General features: G+C 42.2%; 1 long non-coding RNA gene across 1 annotated transcript; it reads right to left on the minus strand.

Annotated features, from left to right (window-relative positions):
- Positions 1 to 1,588: 1,588 nt before the first annotated feature.
- On the minus strand, positions 1,589 to 14,108 carry LOC122156107. The gene is made up of 3 exons (XR_006167382.1): positions 13,873 to 14,108; positions 13,162 to 13,293; positions 1,589 to 1,806 (listed from the first exon to the last, which is right to left on the minus strand). It is a non-coding gene; the product is annotated as an uncharacterized LOC122156107 (long non-coding RNA).
- Positions 14,109 to 19,224: the final 5,116 nt, after the last annotated feature.

Below are 19,224 nucleotides of genomic sequence, written 5' to 3' on the forward strand. Positions count from 1 at the left end.
CGGGAGCGCGGCAGGGAGGAGCGAGGAGGCGGGAAGGGGCGCCCCTCGGGGCCGGGTTGCCGCCCCTTCGGTCCTCCCTGCCGGGCGCGGGTCTTCTCGCGTCGCCCTCTTGGCTGCTGCTCGTCTGCTTGCAGCCGTCAGCGGATCCGCCGGGATGAAGCGTGTACAGAGGCTTGCGTCCTCCCCACGCCGCTGGAGGATGAGGCTCTGGGAGGGCAGGTAGCAGCTGGGTTTTCTTGGCTGGGAAGCGGCCCCCCAGGAGCTGCGGACACATGTACACGAGGGGAAAGCTGAGCGACTCCCTGACAGCCTCGCGATCACACCGGACCGTGTGTGGCTCCTTCAGGCGCGAGCCAAGCAGAGCTTGTGAGGAAGAGAAGATGTGGGCCACTGAGTGGGCTTCTAGTTAAAAGAAACCAGGTCGACATCAACAACAACAGCTTGATAAAGCTTGAGGCCAACACTAAGCGCAGCTCTCGTCCGTGTGAACTGGTGGACGGTGAAAGACCATCCAAGGGCTATGCCTCCGTAGTTCCTTTGCACGTAGTGCCTTTCATCTTTCAGTTCCTGGTACACAATGGGACAAATATTATGATTTAAGTCAAAGAATCTCATCACCTCCACGGGGTTTTGGATTAAGTCACTTACAGCAATCATTTCATAGAACACAGAATCATAGAATGGCTTAGGTTACAGGGAACTCGCAGCCCATCCACCCAACCCCTGCTGTGTGTAGGGCTGCCCCCCACCAGCTCAGGCTGCTCAGGACCCCATCCAACCTGGCCTTGAGCTCCCCCAGGGCTGGGCTACCACAGCTTCTCTGGGCAGCTGTGCCAGCACCTCATTGCCCTCTCCATGAAAAATCTCCCCCTGACATCTAACCTGAATTTCTCTTCTTTTAATTTAAAACCGTTCCTCCTTGTCCTATCACTGTCTACTTGTATAAAAAGTCTTCCCTGAAGACTTATGCTTATGAGCTCCTTTTAAGTACTGGAAAGCTGCAATGAAGTCTTCCCTGAACACTTCTCCAGACTGAACATGTTTTCATGTTTTTTTCAGCCTGCTTTCATAGAAGAGGTGCTCCAGCCCTACAATCTTCTTTGTGGCCTTCCTCTGGACCTGCTCCAACAGCTCCGTGTGTTTCCTGAGCTGGGGATCCAAAACCTGGACACAGTAGCCTGGGTGGGGCATTACCAGGCATTTCAAGCACCATATTTTTGCTGTCGGATGCCTTTGCCTTCAGCACATTATGGTCAACAATTTTTTCTCTTGAGTGTTTTTACTCATGTTCCCTACATTTTTCCAAAAGACTGATGCTCCTCTGGGTTGTCAGCAAATGTTACACATGTAAGCTTAGGAAATCAAATAATAGTTTATACAAATCAAATCATTTAATACAAAACCATGTTTTTTGCATCTATTTCTGGAAACTATGACATGCTGTGCTGTAACAAAACCTGACATCAATGGCATAAGTTAATAAACAGTAAATTAATGAAGATGCTTGGTCTTGAGTTTCTGAAACCAAAGCTCCTTGTACTTCTCTGATAATGTTTGTGGTGCTTCTAGGTTTGTATTTGCCCACACCACAAGTGTAAATATTTGCTTCAATATCGTCAGGCTTTGAATTTTTCATTCCAACATATTTTTTGCTCTCTCATTTTGAGGATACTTACTTTATGTTTTCAGTCTCTTGTTCAGATTTAAAAGGCAGATACTTTCCTGCAGTCTTTTGGATTGGGAGATGAGTTGGACAGGGTTCTCCTGTTGATGGCTAAGGAATCCTCTCTTTTGGTGCTTGTCTTCCTGCAATGAAAGAAACCACAAGAGTCACCTTGGCTTGTACATCTTTCTGAGAATCTCAGCATGAGGAAATGGATCTTTGCCAATTTCAGCAGCAAATGCTTTAAGAAAAATATGAACTTTACAGGAAAATCAATTGGGTTAGCAACATTGTTCTTTAAGAGGGTCAAACAAGACGGCTACAGTATTTTTTATAAAGAAGCCTGTAATCACATTCAGAAAAGGAATAGAAATGTTCTCAAGAGTCTTTTGATAAAGTAAAGAGTGCTTAGCTACTGCAGGGCAAGCAGATGTTGTGCAGCAGTCAGTGAGAAATGAGGATGATGGTTTCAGCTGTACCTTTTTTGTGGAGGAGCACTGAAGTCAATAGGACAGCTGAAAAAAAAATTACATGGATACTTCTTACAACTGTACATTTATATTTATGTATGTATTAAATTGACTACCTTAAACTGCTTGTGTTGCCTTGTATAAAGCTTTCATGGTTTTAGATATGATGCATTCTGTATGCTTTTCACTCAGATAATGCCTAGATGCACTTCAGATATGAAAGGAAGAGAAGGAAGGGTATATCATGTCTCCAATGCATATCATATGTTTCTCATCAGATCTTAGTTTGCCCTCCTCTAGTGTCCCAGAGGACCTATGCGTGTGGTTTCAAGATGAGAAAAATGTGTTTCTCCCCCATTTTTCCCTTCTACACTGGTTTATGCTTCCTAGGTATGCCATACTTCTTGATCCAAGAAGCCAAAGAGTTGGAGGCAAATTGCAGATGGTAGAAGTAAAAGGTTTTGAGACAGGTGTGGTGCATATAGGTAATAGAGGGGGGAGCTGAATCCTCAAAGTTGCTGCTTCCGTTCTAGAAAATCTGTCCATACAGAGCACATCAGTTTGTCAAACACATGGGCTTTGGGGTACCCGTATGGTGGCCAGTTTTGTTCCTACACTGTATTCCAAATCTCTCCAATGCTGAAGGTGAAACACTGGGCTTGCACTCCCAGCCTAAGCTTCAGTAACAGATGTGTATTTAGAGTTGTCCTAGAGGCTGTCCAGACCTATTAGAGTGCACTGGCTGTTGAATTCAAGAGTAGCTCCTACTCAATGTACTGAAATCAGCCATCAGTACCTGTTACTGCCCAGTGCTGCCATTCCCTCTCAGGAGAGCTCTCCCTGCCGGCTCAGGCTTTGTCCTGGGAACCCTCACTCCTAAAAGAGTGTCTCTGGAGTTCATAGGACAACCTCTCTGCTTTGTAATCAGTTCTTGGCTGATAGGCAGCTGGCTCTTGGGCAATTGGCAGAAGGGATTGAGTTAGGCAGAGTTGTTTCATGTCTGCACTAGAATTATAGAATCATTAAGGTTGGAAAAGACCTCTAAGATCATCAAGTCCAACCATCAAGTGCCCATTTTCCCCTTATGCCCTTCTTCTATCTTTGCTGACATGGGTTTTTGAAGAATAACATAGCACTGTGTGCTGCAGATACTGTGCTAGCAGCCAAAATACAGACAAGTCTGACCAGAAGACACCCAGCAGGGGCAGTCCCAGGGGTTTCATAGCACTGTCATTCACATCCTTCTCCTGGCTGCTCAGAGATTTGTGCTCGTGGTTACTGTAAGTATTTTTTCATTTCTCAGATTGTCTTAACCTGTGCTGTATGGGCTCTGCTCACAAACTGCACAAAAGCTTTTAAATTTTTGTTCCCTGACAATCATTTGACAGTGATGTGCAGACCTATTTGGAAAATGAAATACTTTCTTGGCCCTGCACAGCGGAAGCTTTTTTCCAAAGTCAGCCTTTTATTCCGTTACTTGTGCGTGGTTGGTAATACAAACACAATTTCTGCATGACAGAAGTGATGTAACTTTTACTGCTTGTATTGCCATTTCATCACAAGGAAAATTACCTATCACAAGATAGAACATTATTTCACAGAGATTATGTTAAATATTGTGTTAAATATTTAAATTATCATACATCATTTGGAGTCCAGTAGGTTTACTTTTACTGTTCTTGTGCTTTCATGAAGCAGACCTACCTTCTGAGACATGTTTGTTGTTAAACAAGCTGGTCCATGAACAGTGAAACTAGTAAAGTTGGATGTCTTGCTGATTTGTTTTCTATTTTCCATAGTGGCCATCTTTCTCCCAGGCCTGTGCCATGCCAATAGTTCTCACCCAGTTGCACTGTTCCTATCTGGCAGGTGAGTGTAGTTGTAGTTGGCCCGTGGTTAAGGGCTGCACTGAACTGCCTTTTGCCCCAAGAGAACTGCATTTTTGTTCACAGCTCAGCTTGATGAAGCTTAGGAATTGAACAGAAAATTTATTTCTTTGAGGCTCTGTCTTTATTACTGAATTTGTTTGAAATTGGCAAACAGATGCAAAATCATGGGATTACGTGTGGAATGATAAGTAGGTAGATGGGCAGTCATACATGACCATGTGTGCCTTGCTTCCTTAGGAGGCAAGGAAACAATGCTAGAGAGTTGGTTGAAAAGACTGGATTATTTTAGCAAGAGTATCAGTATAGATAAAGCACAGCAGCTGTTGTGAAGTCTCTCATTTTTCGTTAAGGAAAAGCATTATATCACTTTCAATACCTCTACGCATTCTTATTTGCATGCTTGTTGACAGATGAATCACTACCACACCATTGCTGACAAATGCCAAAGCTCTCTGCAGAGCAGGAACTTTGATATTCTAAGTTTTGGCTTTTCTGGCAAAAATCTGTCTTCCAAAAGAGCACACTTGGGCCCTAACCCGAGCCACCCACTGGTATGGTTATTCCTAGAGTTCCTTTAGCTTGAACCTTCTGAAACTGGCAGGATGGTGGACATTTTCCTGCAGATATGTCTGTCACAATCTTCAGTTTCTTTGCCAAGCAGATTATGTCCAGTTCTGTATGTTCAAGGTGATTTCTAATGAACCAAGAATACTTTTAAATGCTTAGAGAACAGTAGTTAATTTGCAGCTCTCTGCGTGGTTCCAGCATTGGCTAACACAATAGAATCATAGAATCACAGAATCATAGAATCACCAAGGTTGGAAAAGACCTAAAAGATCACCCAGTCCAACCGTTCACCTATTCCCAATAGCTCCTACTAAACCATGTCCCTCAACACAACATCCAGTCTTTCCTTGAACACCCCCCGGGTCGGTGACTCCACCACCTCCCTGGGCAGTCCGTTCCAGTGCCTGACCACCCTTTCTGAACAGGAATACTTCCTCATGTCCAGCCTGAATCTCCCCTGCCGTAGCTTGAAGCACAATAATGAAGCACAAAATCCTGCTGTGTTCTCCATTATTGATATTAAAATAAAATAGCTAGTTCTGTATTAATAATTAGTCTGTCAGTGCAACACACAATATCAATTTGAAATTTTCTTAAGTGCCTCTATGCTACAACTGGTGTTCATGCAAGATCCAGGATTTTACTTGTAACATTTTTGGCAGGTCTGGAATTTGGAACCATTTCAAGGCACAGGAATAAAATCATTATCTGAAGTTAAGTAATGTTTTTACTTAAAAACAGCTAACATTTTTGTCTGTGATATTTCACTTGAATTTTCTTCTCTGTACATTGTGCTATTGCCTTTGTGCTACCTTATCTCAGTAATTGTCATGATGGAAATGAGCTTGTGAAGGCAAGGAGCTCACACACAGCAGCTGCAGATGATGAAGAAAGCTGAGGACAGTAACCACTCTTTGCATCCCCAGGACCAGGCACAGCCACAGGCAATAAATAATTAAACACTGTTGAAATTTCAGCTTTTTGTTTGTTTGTTTTGTCAAACTATCAAAGCATTATGACAAAGCTGGATTTGCAACAATAAAAACTGTAATCAGATACTTGTTTGAAGTCTTTTCTATCCAGCTATTTTCATCAGACCTAAAGGAGTGAGGAAGCCTAGGTTAGGGAACAGGGACACAAGCATAATTGCATACATCTAACTTTGTGTGAGAGCAGTCTGTTCTAGATGCTTTCATGAGTTAGCAAAATACTGACTTACCTCCATAGGATCCTGATGAATTATCCTTTACAATTGCAGACTTAGAAGAACATAAAATAACCTGACTTAGCACGTATGGTCATTGTCCACTCAAAGAATAGAACAGATGGCTTTATTTAAGATGTTGGAAATAGGCTGATAGTCAAGAAAACTACAGTCACTCCTGAAATTTTCCAGATGGACACATTTCAAAATACAATTCTAAGTATATTCACAGAGTTGTTGGGGTGGGAAGGATGCCCTGGGTCCTTTTGGCCCAACCCCTGCCCCAGCAGGGATACCAAGAGCACAGTGCTCAGGGCCATGTCCAGGTGACTTTTGAAGATCTCCAAGGAGACCCCACAGCCTCTCTGGGCAGCCTGTACCAGTGCTGTGTCACTCACACGTTACAGAAGTGCTGCCTGGTGCTCAGATGGAGCCTTCCAGTTTGTGCCCACTGCCTCTTGTCCTGGCAGCGGGCACCAACGACAGGAGCTTGGCTCCATCATCTTTGCAGCCTCCCTTCAAATATTTATAGACATTGATGAGATACCCAAGCCTCCTCTTCTTTGGGCTGAATAGTCCCAGCTCACTCAGCCTCTCCTCACCGTGCCCCAGTGCTCCAGTGACTTCACCTTTGTGCTCCTTCACTAGACTGTCGAGTAGCTCCATGTCTGTCTTGTAATGGGCAGCCCAGAATTGGACCCAGTGCTCCAGTGATATTCTTGTTCTACTAAATTTTGAGAGGCCATAAAATTCTCTATTTTTCTTTCCTTTTAAAAACATTTTGCAAACAGAGGTCAGACAGTTTTTTAATTCTTAGGAATCCTGAAGCAATACATGATGTGCTTTTTCTTGAAACAGTAATGATGTTTTCGTGGGAAACTGCCAAGAACATTTCAAAATCAATTTCTGTTCACATGTATTTACAGCTCGTGTGATGAGTATGATGTCTGTCTTCATTTCATTGCTACATTAGTCTGATGGGAATCATAGAAGCTGTGCTAGCCTGTGCTAGACGAAGATCCATCTATAGGAGTTCGAGCCGTTTTGCTTGTTCAGCATCCCAGGGGGAGGTAAGAGAAATATGAAATACATTGCAATCTGTGTTTGTTTTTTTTTAATAAAAATTTTGCTATTTTAGCAGTTTCAAATTATAGATTAAAATAATATGAAGCGTTGATACTGGACTTGGAACAAGAATATTCTTGTTTTGTTTTTGCACCTTGAAACGTGCAAACTCTGATCCAGCAAATGTTTAGCACCTGGGATTTACCTTACATACATCAACAGTTCCTCACCGTTCTCAGTAAATAGTGTTTGCAAGATCGTGGCCTAAGATTGTTCCAGAATGCCATTAAGCGTTTTTGTTTTTTCTGGTCTTCAGTAAGCAAATGCCTTTTGGAAAAAAAAAAAGCTGGAAGATACATAAAAATAATTCACAGCATCATGAATTATGCAGGGAGACATTCCAGCTCCTTGTAGATAAACAAAATGTTCAGGTACTGAGATACAGATTTGGCTGGGGTATTACAAAACTGTTTCAGAAAACCATTTGGGTCAGAAGTACTGCTCACTTTCTTTAAAAGAAAAACGTGCTCAAGGGGATCAGACCTGTACTAGGCTGATGCAGGATGTAGCACATTTGCCCCTTGCAATTTTTTGTAAACTGAAATTTTTCTGAAGTAGTGTGTTGGACTTACATGGCCCAAGGTATTGGTAGCTGCACAGGGCTGTAGGGGTGGCCTCTGTGAGCAGGGTGAGCTGCAGCCTGTGGGAAGCCCACAGCTCAGGGTGGATGCTACTGTGGGAGGGACCCACATTGAGAAGGGGCAGAGTGACTGTGGAAGGCTGGCAGAGATGAAGCTTTACAGACTGACTGCAGCCCCCACTCCCTGTTCCCCTGCATTGCTTGGGATCAGGAGATAGAAGAGGGTGGATAGAGGGGGAAGGTGGTTTTAGTTGCCTTTGTTTTCACTGCTTTTATCCGTTATCAGTAGGAAATAAATTACATTAATCTCCTTTATGCTGAGCCTGTTTGCCCATGACAGAAATTGCTGAGTGTTTTCCTTGTCCTTCTCTTGACTCATCAGCCTTCTTTTCATCATGTTTTCTTCACCTGTTCTGTTGCAGAGTGGATCTCAGCTGCCATCAGGGTGAGACCACCACAATGGGACAGAGTTAAGGCTGTCTAAAGGGCATTTCAAGCCACTTCACTAAGTGACATTGGTGACTGACAGGAAATAACCTGCTGCCTTTTCACACAGGCTCAGTTACTATCAGTTGTCTGTAAGCCAGATGATTGAAGTTTGTTAATGAAAAGGGCAGCGTCAAGAAAAAGAATATACACAAACATAAATTTTATATGTATACATGAGCTCACTGCAAATCTGAAAATAAATTTTGCTCTGGCAAGTCTCCGAGTTATTTCACAATGGAGGCGTTCCTTTGTCTGTTACATTTATTTTTGCACCTCAGTTTCCACTCTGCTGTTGGTAAAGTCAGCCTGTTTTGTTTCACCTCACTGCCTTCAGCACTTGTGCAAAAATGAAGAACCTCAAGTCACAACTGGCTTAAATGAGTTTGCCTGCATTTGTCTTCTTCTCTTGCTGCCTGCCCTCTGTTCCCCTGTGTCAAGTTCAAAGCCATCAGCTTTCTGGAATCAAGCATTAAAATAGGTCTGGTGAGCAGCCAGCCCCTCCTTTGAAAAGAGTGCTGGGCTCAATCATCAGAAGTCACTGCAATAAAAACTTCTGCCTTTGTGCTTGTATTGCAGCTGCCGTTGCTGGCAGAGATGGGCTGGCAGGCTTTCTGGATGACCCATATTTGGATTCTTGTTCTTTAATGCACAGTGACTTTTACAGATGTCAGTGCTGGTTACCTACTGTGGAGAAATTAAATCTCTGAGTGTAAGCCAATGTACAAACTGTTCCTTCTTTTTAGCACCACTTCACCTTCCAGCTTAGAAAAGCTCAGAAGTACCCACTGCAGTATTTAGTTGCATTTTTTTCGTATGTGCATAGGTTGCTCTGAAAGTAATGCTCCTATTTATTTCCATGAGAACTACAACAGATACAGAGAGCACATTAACACTACTTGATAGAGCAAATACTCAGCTACAAAATACAATTTTTCAACACAGTCACCACTGCCTAGCTTTTCATTTTCACCAGTGATGAACAGGAGCCTGCATGCTGTGATCTTAACAATCTGTACCAGCGGAGGTGACCCACTGCCGCTGTCAGCACTGCTGAAATGCACCACCCACCACCTCACTGTGCTCACATCCACTGCTTGGTCTCCATCAACATTCAGAAAGCATCAGTAAATGTCAATGGGTGCCATTTTTTCTGCATAGAGAAATTCAGTTGCACCCCTTTGCTTTATCTGCAATTCCATATCAGATGCCGCTGTGTCAGAGTGCCCCTCTGCTGCCATCTGTAACACAGGAACAACACATAATAGGGTACTGGTGTGAAAGTGCAACCTCTACTGCCATATCACCAACATGCACCTCTGACACTGTGAGCCAACATGATAAAACAGGAGGCATTACTTTCGGAGAAGTCCTTGTACATTTAGATTTATGTGTTATTTTGTTAAATCCTAGGGTTGGATTTAAGTTTCAGATAGCTCTTCTGATTAGAACCCTACATCAGTAGATCAGACTGATGTTGTCAATGAGCTTGTTTCCTATTTGTGTTAAGGTCCTGCACTCCCACTCTTGCATCAAAGTCCTATTCTTGCAGAATGTCTTTTGGATCTCAGTCTGGACCAGTCTGGGCTGTCACTCCAGTTGCTTTTCACTGCTTGTGCAGTTAAAAAAGATGGAAAAACAATATATCCGAATTTGTTAAGTGCAGGAATTTTCCAGTGGCTTCCTCCCCACCATCGCTATAGAGGGAGTTTCTGAGTGAGAGAGGACATGTTCCAAGCATTTTATGTCCCACTGATGGCATCTTCCTAAAATAGACTGAAAACCATTCACTTCTGGAACAAGACAATGAACCTCCTCCTCTCCCACCCACATATCCCTGCGCACACATTCTGCACACACCTGGGCAGCCCCCATTCACTGGCAGGCAGCAAGTGGAGTGTGAAAGCAGTTTCATGGCCTTCAGGCGACATTTTGCTGCCAACACATTATGTCCTTGGATTCCTGTTCCTCATCTTTTGGCCTACAGGTGATAGGTTAGGAACAGAGATTTACGTGTGTTGGCAGTAAGATTATTCATTCTAGGTCCCACTCCAACATCTGACTAAAACCAAAGATTTCTGAAAAGCCATTCCTAAATGGCTTTTAGCAGAGAGAAGGTACATTCCGTGAAAGGTGTCTGGCTAGATGTGAGTACTTTTCCATCAGCAAAAGTACTCTGAGGCTTTGTTAAATGTTTACCCTCTCTGGTGCTTGTATTGCAGGCCCAGGAATCTCAAGTTTTTCTTCTCCAAGACAGTAAGATTCCCCATGCAGGGTTTCACACCCTGATCACAACATCTAGGAAAGCATGCTGCAAAATAAAGCTCCCTCACTGAGTCGTCTTTTCCTCACTCATCCTCTGGGCCAGAGGAAGCAGTGCGGGTAGGCTGAGCAGCTGGCTGCTTCTGGGAGGGCATGGCCAAGCACTGCCATTGAGTGGGATGCAGATCCAGGGGAGGTGTGAGATGAGCCATCGTATTAGTGTCACTCTCAGGGCAGGGACTTGACAGCTCTTTCATATCAGAGGCACAAAGGTCACATGTTTTTGGAGCCTGTCCCTTTGGATTAAATCGTAATTTAAAATAATTTCAGAGGATGCTTCCTTCTCCCACCACTTTTTCCTTCATGTAGGCTGAGCTTTAATGATGTTAGGAATTGGTAAGAGTACTATCACTTCCAGAATGCGGCATAACTGAGTTTATTTCACATGCATGAATGCATTTGGAATAAACAACTCTTTGTTACTGAAAATTAGTTACGTGATTAAAATGACTGCAATCAAATTTGAAGCTTTAGGCACTGCAGCTTACCAAACTGATGCACCTAATCAGCAAATGATGCACTCTTAAGTAACATATTATAGTTTGGAATGAGGAAACTACTTTAAATCAGTCTTCTGTATCCAGCAAGTCACTGTGCAGCAATATTTATGTAGTAGTCACATACAGTATCTTTTAAACGGAAATCATGAAGGTTTTCTAATTGGACTTTGCAATAAAAAACTTTGCACCTAAGAATTTGGTACAAGGGAGACATCTGGTGAGACATCCCCGAACTGCCGTACCGAGCACAGTCACACGCTCCCAGAGCAGAGCTCAGCTGCCTTCTGCTGACAGTTCATTCCTCAGCAGACTTCAATCATAGTTGCGTAAGAGATAGACTGAAAATTCCCCGGTCCTATAAAAACCTGACTTCTTAGCTGTAAATTATCAGTTGGACTATTTATAACGGCTTCACAGGCTTGCAGAGCTGGTATTATGACTATTACAGAGTGGGAAGTGATACTACAGGAGTGCTGCTGACCTTGCTAAGGTAAGGAATCCAGATAGGAGAGGTGAGGCGAGGCCAGGTGAGAAAAGGAGAGGGGAGAAAAAGATTGTCTGCCTCTGTTGTATTTTATGCTTCTCTGTGACATCTGCATAAACAAGTAATTTCTTACAATTTCTGTGGGTTCCATTTTATTCCATTTCAGGTAGTTTAATTAAAACTACAGTGATATTGTAGGGCAGTGACTGTCATATAGTATTTAAGAAACACGTTGTATTTTGTTTAGTGGCTGACATGTTAAGTGCTCTAGATTCTAAATCCAGATTCAGCTTGTCTTGAAATTTGCTATGTTTAATGGAGACAGAAATGAAAATGCATTTAATTTATTCCAGGCTACTGAGTTTTCACCCTGAGAGAGTGCTGAAGGAATAATGCAAAGCATCCATGGCCACATCCAGTAGCAGTAGCTGTGTGCTGCCTGGCACCAGGCACCGTGTGGAAATGTCAGCTGTCTCACATGAAAAGAAAGCAGTTTGTATCATATTTCCCCATCCACTCCCCTTAATGCATCTTTAGCAGAATATCTTTCATGCTTGCAGATGCTCTTGCAGCTCAGAAAGCAAATGGCATCCTGGGCTCCATCAGAAGAGGGGTGGTCAGCAGGGACAGGGAGGTGATTGTCCCCCTCCACTCTGCTCTTGGGAGGCCCTGTATGTACTGTGTCCAGGTGTGGAGCCCCCAGTACAAGAAGGACAGGGAGCTGTTGGAGAGGGTCCAGAGCAGAGCCACAAAGATGATCAGGGGGCTGGAGCACCTCCCCTGTGAAGACAGGCTGAGGGAGCTGGGCTTGTTCAGCCTGGAGAAGAGAAGGCTGCGGGGTGACCTCATTGCAGCCTTCCAGTACCTAAAGGGAGCCTACAAACAGGAGGGGATTCAACTCTTTACAAGGGTAGATAACAGCAGGACAAAGGGAAATGGTTTTAAGTTGAGGGAGGGGAGATTTAGGTTGGATGTCAGGGGGAAGTTCTTTACCAAGAGAGTGGTGGGGTGCTGGAACAGGCTGCCTAGAGAGGCTGTGGATGCCCCGTCCCTGGAGGTATTAAAGGTCAGGTTGGATGGGGCCCTGGGCAGCCTGGTCTAGTATTAGATATGGAGGTTGTTGGCCCTGTGTGTGGCAGGGGGTTGGAGATTAATGATCTTTGATTTCTCTTCCAACCCAAGCCATTCTATGATTTTATAAGTTACATTTCTGTTTATTCAAGAGTGTTCAGGCCAGGCTACTTCCAGGACTGAGGAGGGCCAAGAGCATAGGCTGCCTCTCAGGCCTGCCCTTCATTACCCTACTTTGGGAAAGTGAAATCCAGTCCATCTTTGTCCTGCTCCAAGCACTTGCAGGGTGGGCAGTGAGGTGAGCAGGGGAGCAGCCTGGCTGTTTGACAGAGCACAGGTAAATGATGTGCTGTTCTTCAGAGCTGATACCCATGTGGATATATGTCTAAGTGATACTTTGATAAGTGAGAATGTAAAGCAAAGTTACAAAAAGCTTGATTACTACAGTATTTTATTCTTTTTTAGTATTTTATTTATACAGAAGGTGCTCTTTTACTATGTAAAACCATTATAGCACATATATTTGAAAGCACATCCTTAGTTGTACGCCTCAATGCAAGCACAAAGCATAGGTGGACTGAAAAATTAAAGCCATAAATTTGCACTGATATTTACCTCATAGAGCTAGATAACTGTTACTCTCCCTTACTCCCCCCAATCCCCCCCTTTTCTTTCCTCTCATTTACTCCTTTTTAATTGTTGGAAACATTTTGTGTAAGCAATACCTCAGGCACTGTATTTTTTTGCACTCACAATTACAAATTGAGCAACTCAATGAAAAATCCATCAGCTCTACTTACTGTAGTCAGATCTGCTCTGAGATCAGCTGTCCACTTGGCAGCAGTCTAATGTCATAATGAGATCAAGGTGAATCTTCATTTGAGGCTCATTTTGACACATCCAGTGGCTTTCCAGATTTCATGTGTATATATCTGAAGTTGGGGAAAAAGAAAAAAAAAAGAAAAAAGGTAGGCTATAAATGACCCTTTCTGCTGTCTGTTTGTAGTGCTGTGTCTCAGCCTCAGGGTAGGGTCACACACTGCCCTTCTTCCCACAAGACTTCAGTTCTCCTAGGCTCCTGCAATGCTCTTTCCCTTTCCTTCCATTGCAGCTGCACTGTTTGCAGTGCTGCTTCTTCTCGCTCTCCTCTTCTGAGAGCTGTGATCATTTCTAAGGTGTAATGATGTGCACTACCAAAGGTCACTGCAGTGCTAATCACTACAAATAACTCCAATTTAGTATTCACAATGAATACTGACAGATAAGACTTGTTTGGGGTGATAATACCCTGTTATCCATCATAGACACAAGAAAAACTTGCAAAAATTATCAGAAATGTTTGTAATCTATTCATTATAAGTATCTCACAGACCCCGTTGAATACAGCCTGCAGAAAGCTGCTAGCTAACAAACATTTCTTGGCTCTTTTAAGTAATATTTGAGACTGTTCTCTTTAAATGTCACATCACAAAAAGATTTTAGACTTCATGCTATAATTGAGTATTGCTTACCTTTCCACTTATTGCTGATTTTTGTCTAGAAGAGTGTGAAATCAGCACCTGTGTGCATATTGGGTATTGATTGACAGCCACTTACTTCAGAAATCTTGTTTCATCACCAGTTTTCCAAAGAGAGAAAAGAAGAGTCAGTGCTGTCAGATTCATGTTATGGCTGTGGTAATGGTCAGGACATGCAGAAACACGGAAAAATAGACCCTCAATAAAGATGCACTGAGATGCACTGCTCTGTCATCCATCTTTTTCCCTGCTGCGCTGTATTTTTGGTTTGAGTTTGCAGACTAAAACTATGGGTTTCAGACCCATGCTTGTAGCTTGCTAGATTGCACTGCAGTGCACATAATAAAGATTGAATATTTGCTTCTGCAATAAAAATTACCTAATCAGGTGGTGAGGACACATTCACAAATCAAAGAAACTCATCTCAGTTCTTGCCTTAGCTAATGATCTACTGTGTGCCTTCAGTATCTGTGGCAATTTCTCAGATATAAAGTAGGGAGAGTGGTACGTGCTTTCCATCATAAAGAGAAGAGCTGCTCAGACAAAAAATATGTGTTTCAATGTCGCTGTGATTTTATTATGTTTTAATTTCCCACACTCACGAACAATGATATCTGTAAATGAGAAATGGAACATTATTGAGGCATATATATTGTTTTTTTACAGTTCAAACTAGGACTGGCAAGACAGCATGTGGCTTTTGGTATTGAGCTTTCTAAAGTATGATTAATAAATCTGCCACTTTCAGTTGCACATTTATTTTCTTTGATCTCCGTAACCTCACTGAGTAATGAGTGAAGCAAACAAAGAATGTGTCGTATCGATATTTAAATCACGTTCTACGTGTTTATTGCGAGAGATGCAAAGATTTAGAATCAGTACTATAAATAAAATGTTATTTGCTGTGTTTGTCAAACACGCATGCATGCACACGCATGCTGACCTATGAAAATTACTGCTGTCCTGAATAACCACCACCATAAGGACCGAGATGAAAAATAATTGTCCCACCTCCTGTAATTGTTTAATGATTCCAGAATAATTCCTTCAGACATTGTGCTCTTCATATCTTCAGAGAACACAACATGGTTTTTTCTGCTCAGAGGCCGTCATTGTTCTTTGTATTCTATAAAAGGACGAAGAGTTCGTATTTCTTCCAGATGGAGAATTCTGCATCATATGAGGGAAGTTGTCAAGAACAATCAAATCAAACAGCATTTAACATACAGAACAGAAAAAGGTCAGAAAACCTTTTCTATATTCCTATTCTCTTTTGATCAAACTCTAGCTGAGGTTCTAACCACTCCTGTTTTTCCAATGATTGCTTTCTCAATGAAGTGGTACAACAACGGAAATATGGCAAACCCAGTCTCCCCAGTATCTTAAGCCATTGATGAATTAGATGTGATTTGCTCTCAGATATTATTCATAACTTTTACACATATATATAACTTTTATATTTATATATATTAATAGAACAGAGGTAGCCCTAGATCAACAGTTGTTCTCTCTCTAAGGATGTTTTTCTCCCCACCTAGATTGTACAACTTCTGAATCAAGCACAAGCATCACTATGGCATACTCCTGATGAAGTAAAACCACACAACTTTATCACTGGCCAGAAAAACAGACTAAACATACTGATAGCATGGTTGCTAGTGCACTGACCTGCTGACAGAACAAATGACTTTAAGTCATTTTGTCCATTAATTTTTGAATGTTTTATTTAAAAATGATAGCTTCAGTGAGAGAGTTTCCAAGGGCAAGTATTGCATAACACAAGGAAGCACACTCATCTGCCGCCTTCAGTTCCTTTCTCACTTACCATAAACCCTACAGCTCAAACTGAGGCTAGCTCCAAATTCCCTACCCTGTGAATAGTGCCAAGTGAACCCAAACTGCCTTTTTAATCCATGACATAGTCTCTCAGTTCCAGCTAGGTCTGTAAAATGTGATGGTTTATGATGTTGATAATATATCCTTTCCATTCTCTTACATATGTATTACAATATATATGTATTAATACAATACATATGTATTAAGGAAATAGTCATATACCCCCTCACAAGTACAGCTACATGCTGAACTAAATCTCTAATTAAAAAAATTAACTTATCCATTTCACTGCTGGAAGCCCATTTGACACTGCAATCATCTGTCTAACCCAAAAGATAACCTTGAGGAAAGTATTTCAAATTTTCATCCTGCCATAAGTTCCTAACTTCACTCTTCACATCCATCTCCCATGCAGGAAATTTAAGTTCCTCAGCTTTACCTCTCCATATAGAACATGTATTTGTAGTAGTATCAGTGCAGTGCAATTCAGAACTGTGCAACTGCTGGGAGGAAAAAACATACCTGTGGGAAAAGGCAAGGGGCTACAGCTATCAGATGCATTTTTAACAAACTAATGATAAGTTCTGTGTTCCTGAGTTTGAATAGGTACTTTATGATTATTCTTAAAAAAAGGCATAAAAATACCTTGTGTTCCACGGGCACATTTTCATGCAGTCTCAAAAAACCCAGACCACTCTTCATTCAGATCGGGTAGACTCCTTTGTGCTCTTCACACAGAGGTTTAATCCCAAGCAAGGTAAGTTGTACTCTCATCCCAAGAGTTTTCCATACACAGTGATGTGAGTTGCAGGGACTTGTGATTTAGAAAAGACACACTTTCCCAAATCCTTTTAGTGGGTATTTGGGATGGCTGATAGGGAAATGAGAAAGAATAGGATGTGAAACTGAAATAATCTCAGCCACACAACTGCAATTGAGATGACACATCTTGCCTTCCTCAGAGCTTTGGGAAGAACAGGAAGGAAGACATACAGCAGATATTATCACTACCTAGAGACAGACTGACTGAAGAGCAGAGATCTGTGGTTTGCTATCTTCTCAAGCCTAAGAAGATTGATCATAGGATGTCTCTGATCACAGAAAAAAAATTGTGGAGACATTGTCTTGAACTGTTTTTTGAGTCAGACCACCTGTAAGGATGATAACCATAATTTGAGCGGTAGAGGGAAAATAGTGCTGCAACATCACACTCCAAGTGCAGAGGCCTTCTGCATCTCAACAGAGGGAATGTTCTGGCACTTCCCTGCTTGCTGTGTAGAGTTTGTATTGGCCATCTCTGCCTGAGTATGAAAGGAAGGACTGGCACACTTTGCACATTTCTGGAGTACTGATGCATATGTACATTATTTTTTTTGACAGAATATCCAAACGTATGAGTGTGACCAAATATCTAACCTATATTCATGCCTTGAAGCATTTGTTACAGACTGCCTCTGTCAGAGCTTTGTTTTGAAAGTGTACTTCCTACAGCTACTTAAAAGTTCATGCTACAACAAGAGGGCAGGGGGCTGTCAGAATGGTTTACAGTGGGAGTTTGCTGTAAGGTATCCAAAAGGAATACAGTTTATGAGGGGATAGTCACTGATGTGAAATTCCTTCTTCCTGAGATGAGGAAGGCTGTTTGTCCAGCCCCTGTGCCAGAAGAGGGTCCCAAGTGCTGCAGAAATTGAATCACGAGGAGAATCTGGAAAAGTGATAGGAATGTGCATATGCAATGTCAAAGAAATTAGATTGCAGTCTGTCTTCATGATTTGCTTTGCCCAACAGCTTAGCCTCAGAAATGGTTGATTCCAGTGTAGAAAGATACCCGGCTAGCTAGGTGTTGAAAGGGGTTGATAATGATGATTGATAGTGTGGGGAGAAAGAGGACTGCATCCTCCAAGACACCTCCATAGCTGTGCAAGAAGCTGGTAGGTACAGACAAATGGTCTCTGGCAGCAGTGATGTCTAGTTAAACCTTGGTATCTCAGAACTGTTGATAGGCTGTCCTGCAGGACATAAATGACTTCTGGACTGACAACACCAGCTGATCACACATTGTGTGTGCTGTTGTTTACATTTAGTGCTTCTAGGTACTCCTTGAGATCAAAGGGGAGCCTTTAACTTGTTGAACTCCTCAGAGTCCCATCTGCTCTGGGGCCAAAGATCTCCATGAACCCTAGATTCAGGAGCTCCAGGTCCTCCACTGTCTGGTGCTTTTCCCTTGGCATACCTTTAACCAAGACTGAAGAACCAGAGAATTGAATGGCTGTGACTATGGTATCAAATGCCACGTTTAAAACATGAAGGCAAAATCCTGAATCAGGAAAGGATTAAGGTCTCTCTGAGAGAGATCATCAGCGACTGCTGTCATTTAGAGAAAGAAGGGATGCATGCAGTAAGGGGTGAAAAGAACTGAATACTTGGGGATTCTGACTAAGAAATGTTTTCTATATGCAATCTTTTGCCTAGTATCGAGTCTTCTCTTATAAATATTATTGGACAGCTGAAACATCTCCAAGGCTCCTGCTGCCACTTACAAGTCCAGGTGAATTTCATAATAAGGTGAATTTAAAAGAAAGCCAATTTCAGGTGCTGCTGGTGATATCCCTGGCTTATATTTTGGCACAAGGTCTTCCAGCTTAAGAAGCCTTTTTTTTCTATTGCATTTACTGATGGATTCACTGAAAACAGCATAAACATATATAAATGAATATTACATTAAGCTTGAGTCCTAGCATGGGACAATCCAAGGGGACCTACAACCTCATCTCATGAAAGCCAAGGAATTTGTGTAGTTATGTACCTTTAGATGAACCTATAAGGAAGCCCATTCCATCCAAGGCAGAAAAGCAATTAGAAGTACAGTCTGTATTGTCTCACAGGGGCTGGACAGTCTCTGGGAAAGAGTTTGCCTTGAGGCAAGCAAGTTTGTCAAGGTTGTCGCCAGACAGTGCTTCAGAGCCACGTGTGGGATCTGTAATCTGAACTCTACTATGGTCATGAGCAGCCAACAGACAAGGAAATAAATTCAAGTGATATATGAAATATAATAAGAATGAAAACAGCCTCAAAAAGATTAATGTTTGTGTGAGGGCAGCTTGCAAAAAGAAAAAAATAAAGTCACATTTGACTGGCAGATAGGCAGTGATGAGTGTGCTCATTTCTTATGATTATTACCAAACTGAGGAGGATCTGCATCACTGTGGATTTTGTCAGAACAAAAAATCCTGTCTTGCATATTGGAATATATGCACACCACAATTTGCATGCTCATATGGGCCATCACTTGAAGGGAAAACACAATCTGCTATAATGCCTATCTGCCAGACAAAATGTGCATGATTAGTTCCATATGGCTTTTCTTTCTGATAGAGCTCCAAAGTGCGACAAGATTTCTAACGAAGGTGATGATGTATTTCAAAATCTCAGTTCAACAGTGCATTTACGGAGGAAACTGGCCTTCAGTGGGATGGATTTTTGTGCTTTGCTGAATAGAGATATCCTTAA

Source organism: Centrocercus urophasianus, unplaced genomic scaffold, assembly GCF_019232065.1.
Source record: "Centrocercus urophasianus isolate 14NV4802_14NV808 unplaced genomic scaffold, USGS_Curo_1.0 seq_12, whole genome shotgun sequence".
NCBI classification, from domain to species: domain Eukaryota; kingdom Metazoa; phylum Chordata; class Aves; order Galliformes; family Phasianidae; genus Centrocercus; species Centrocercus urophasianus.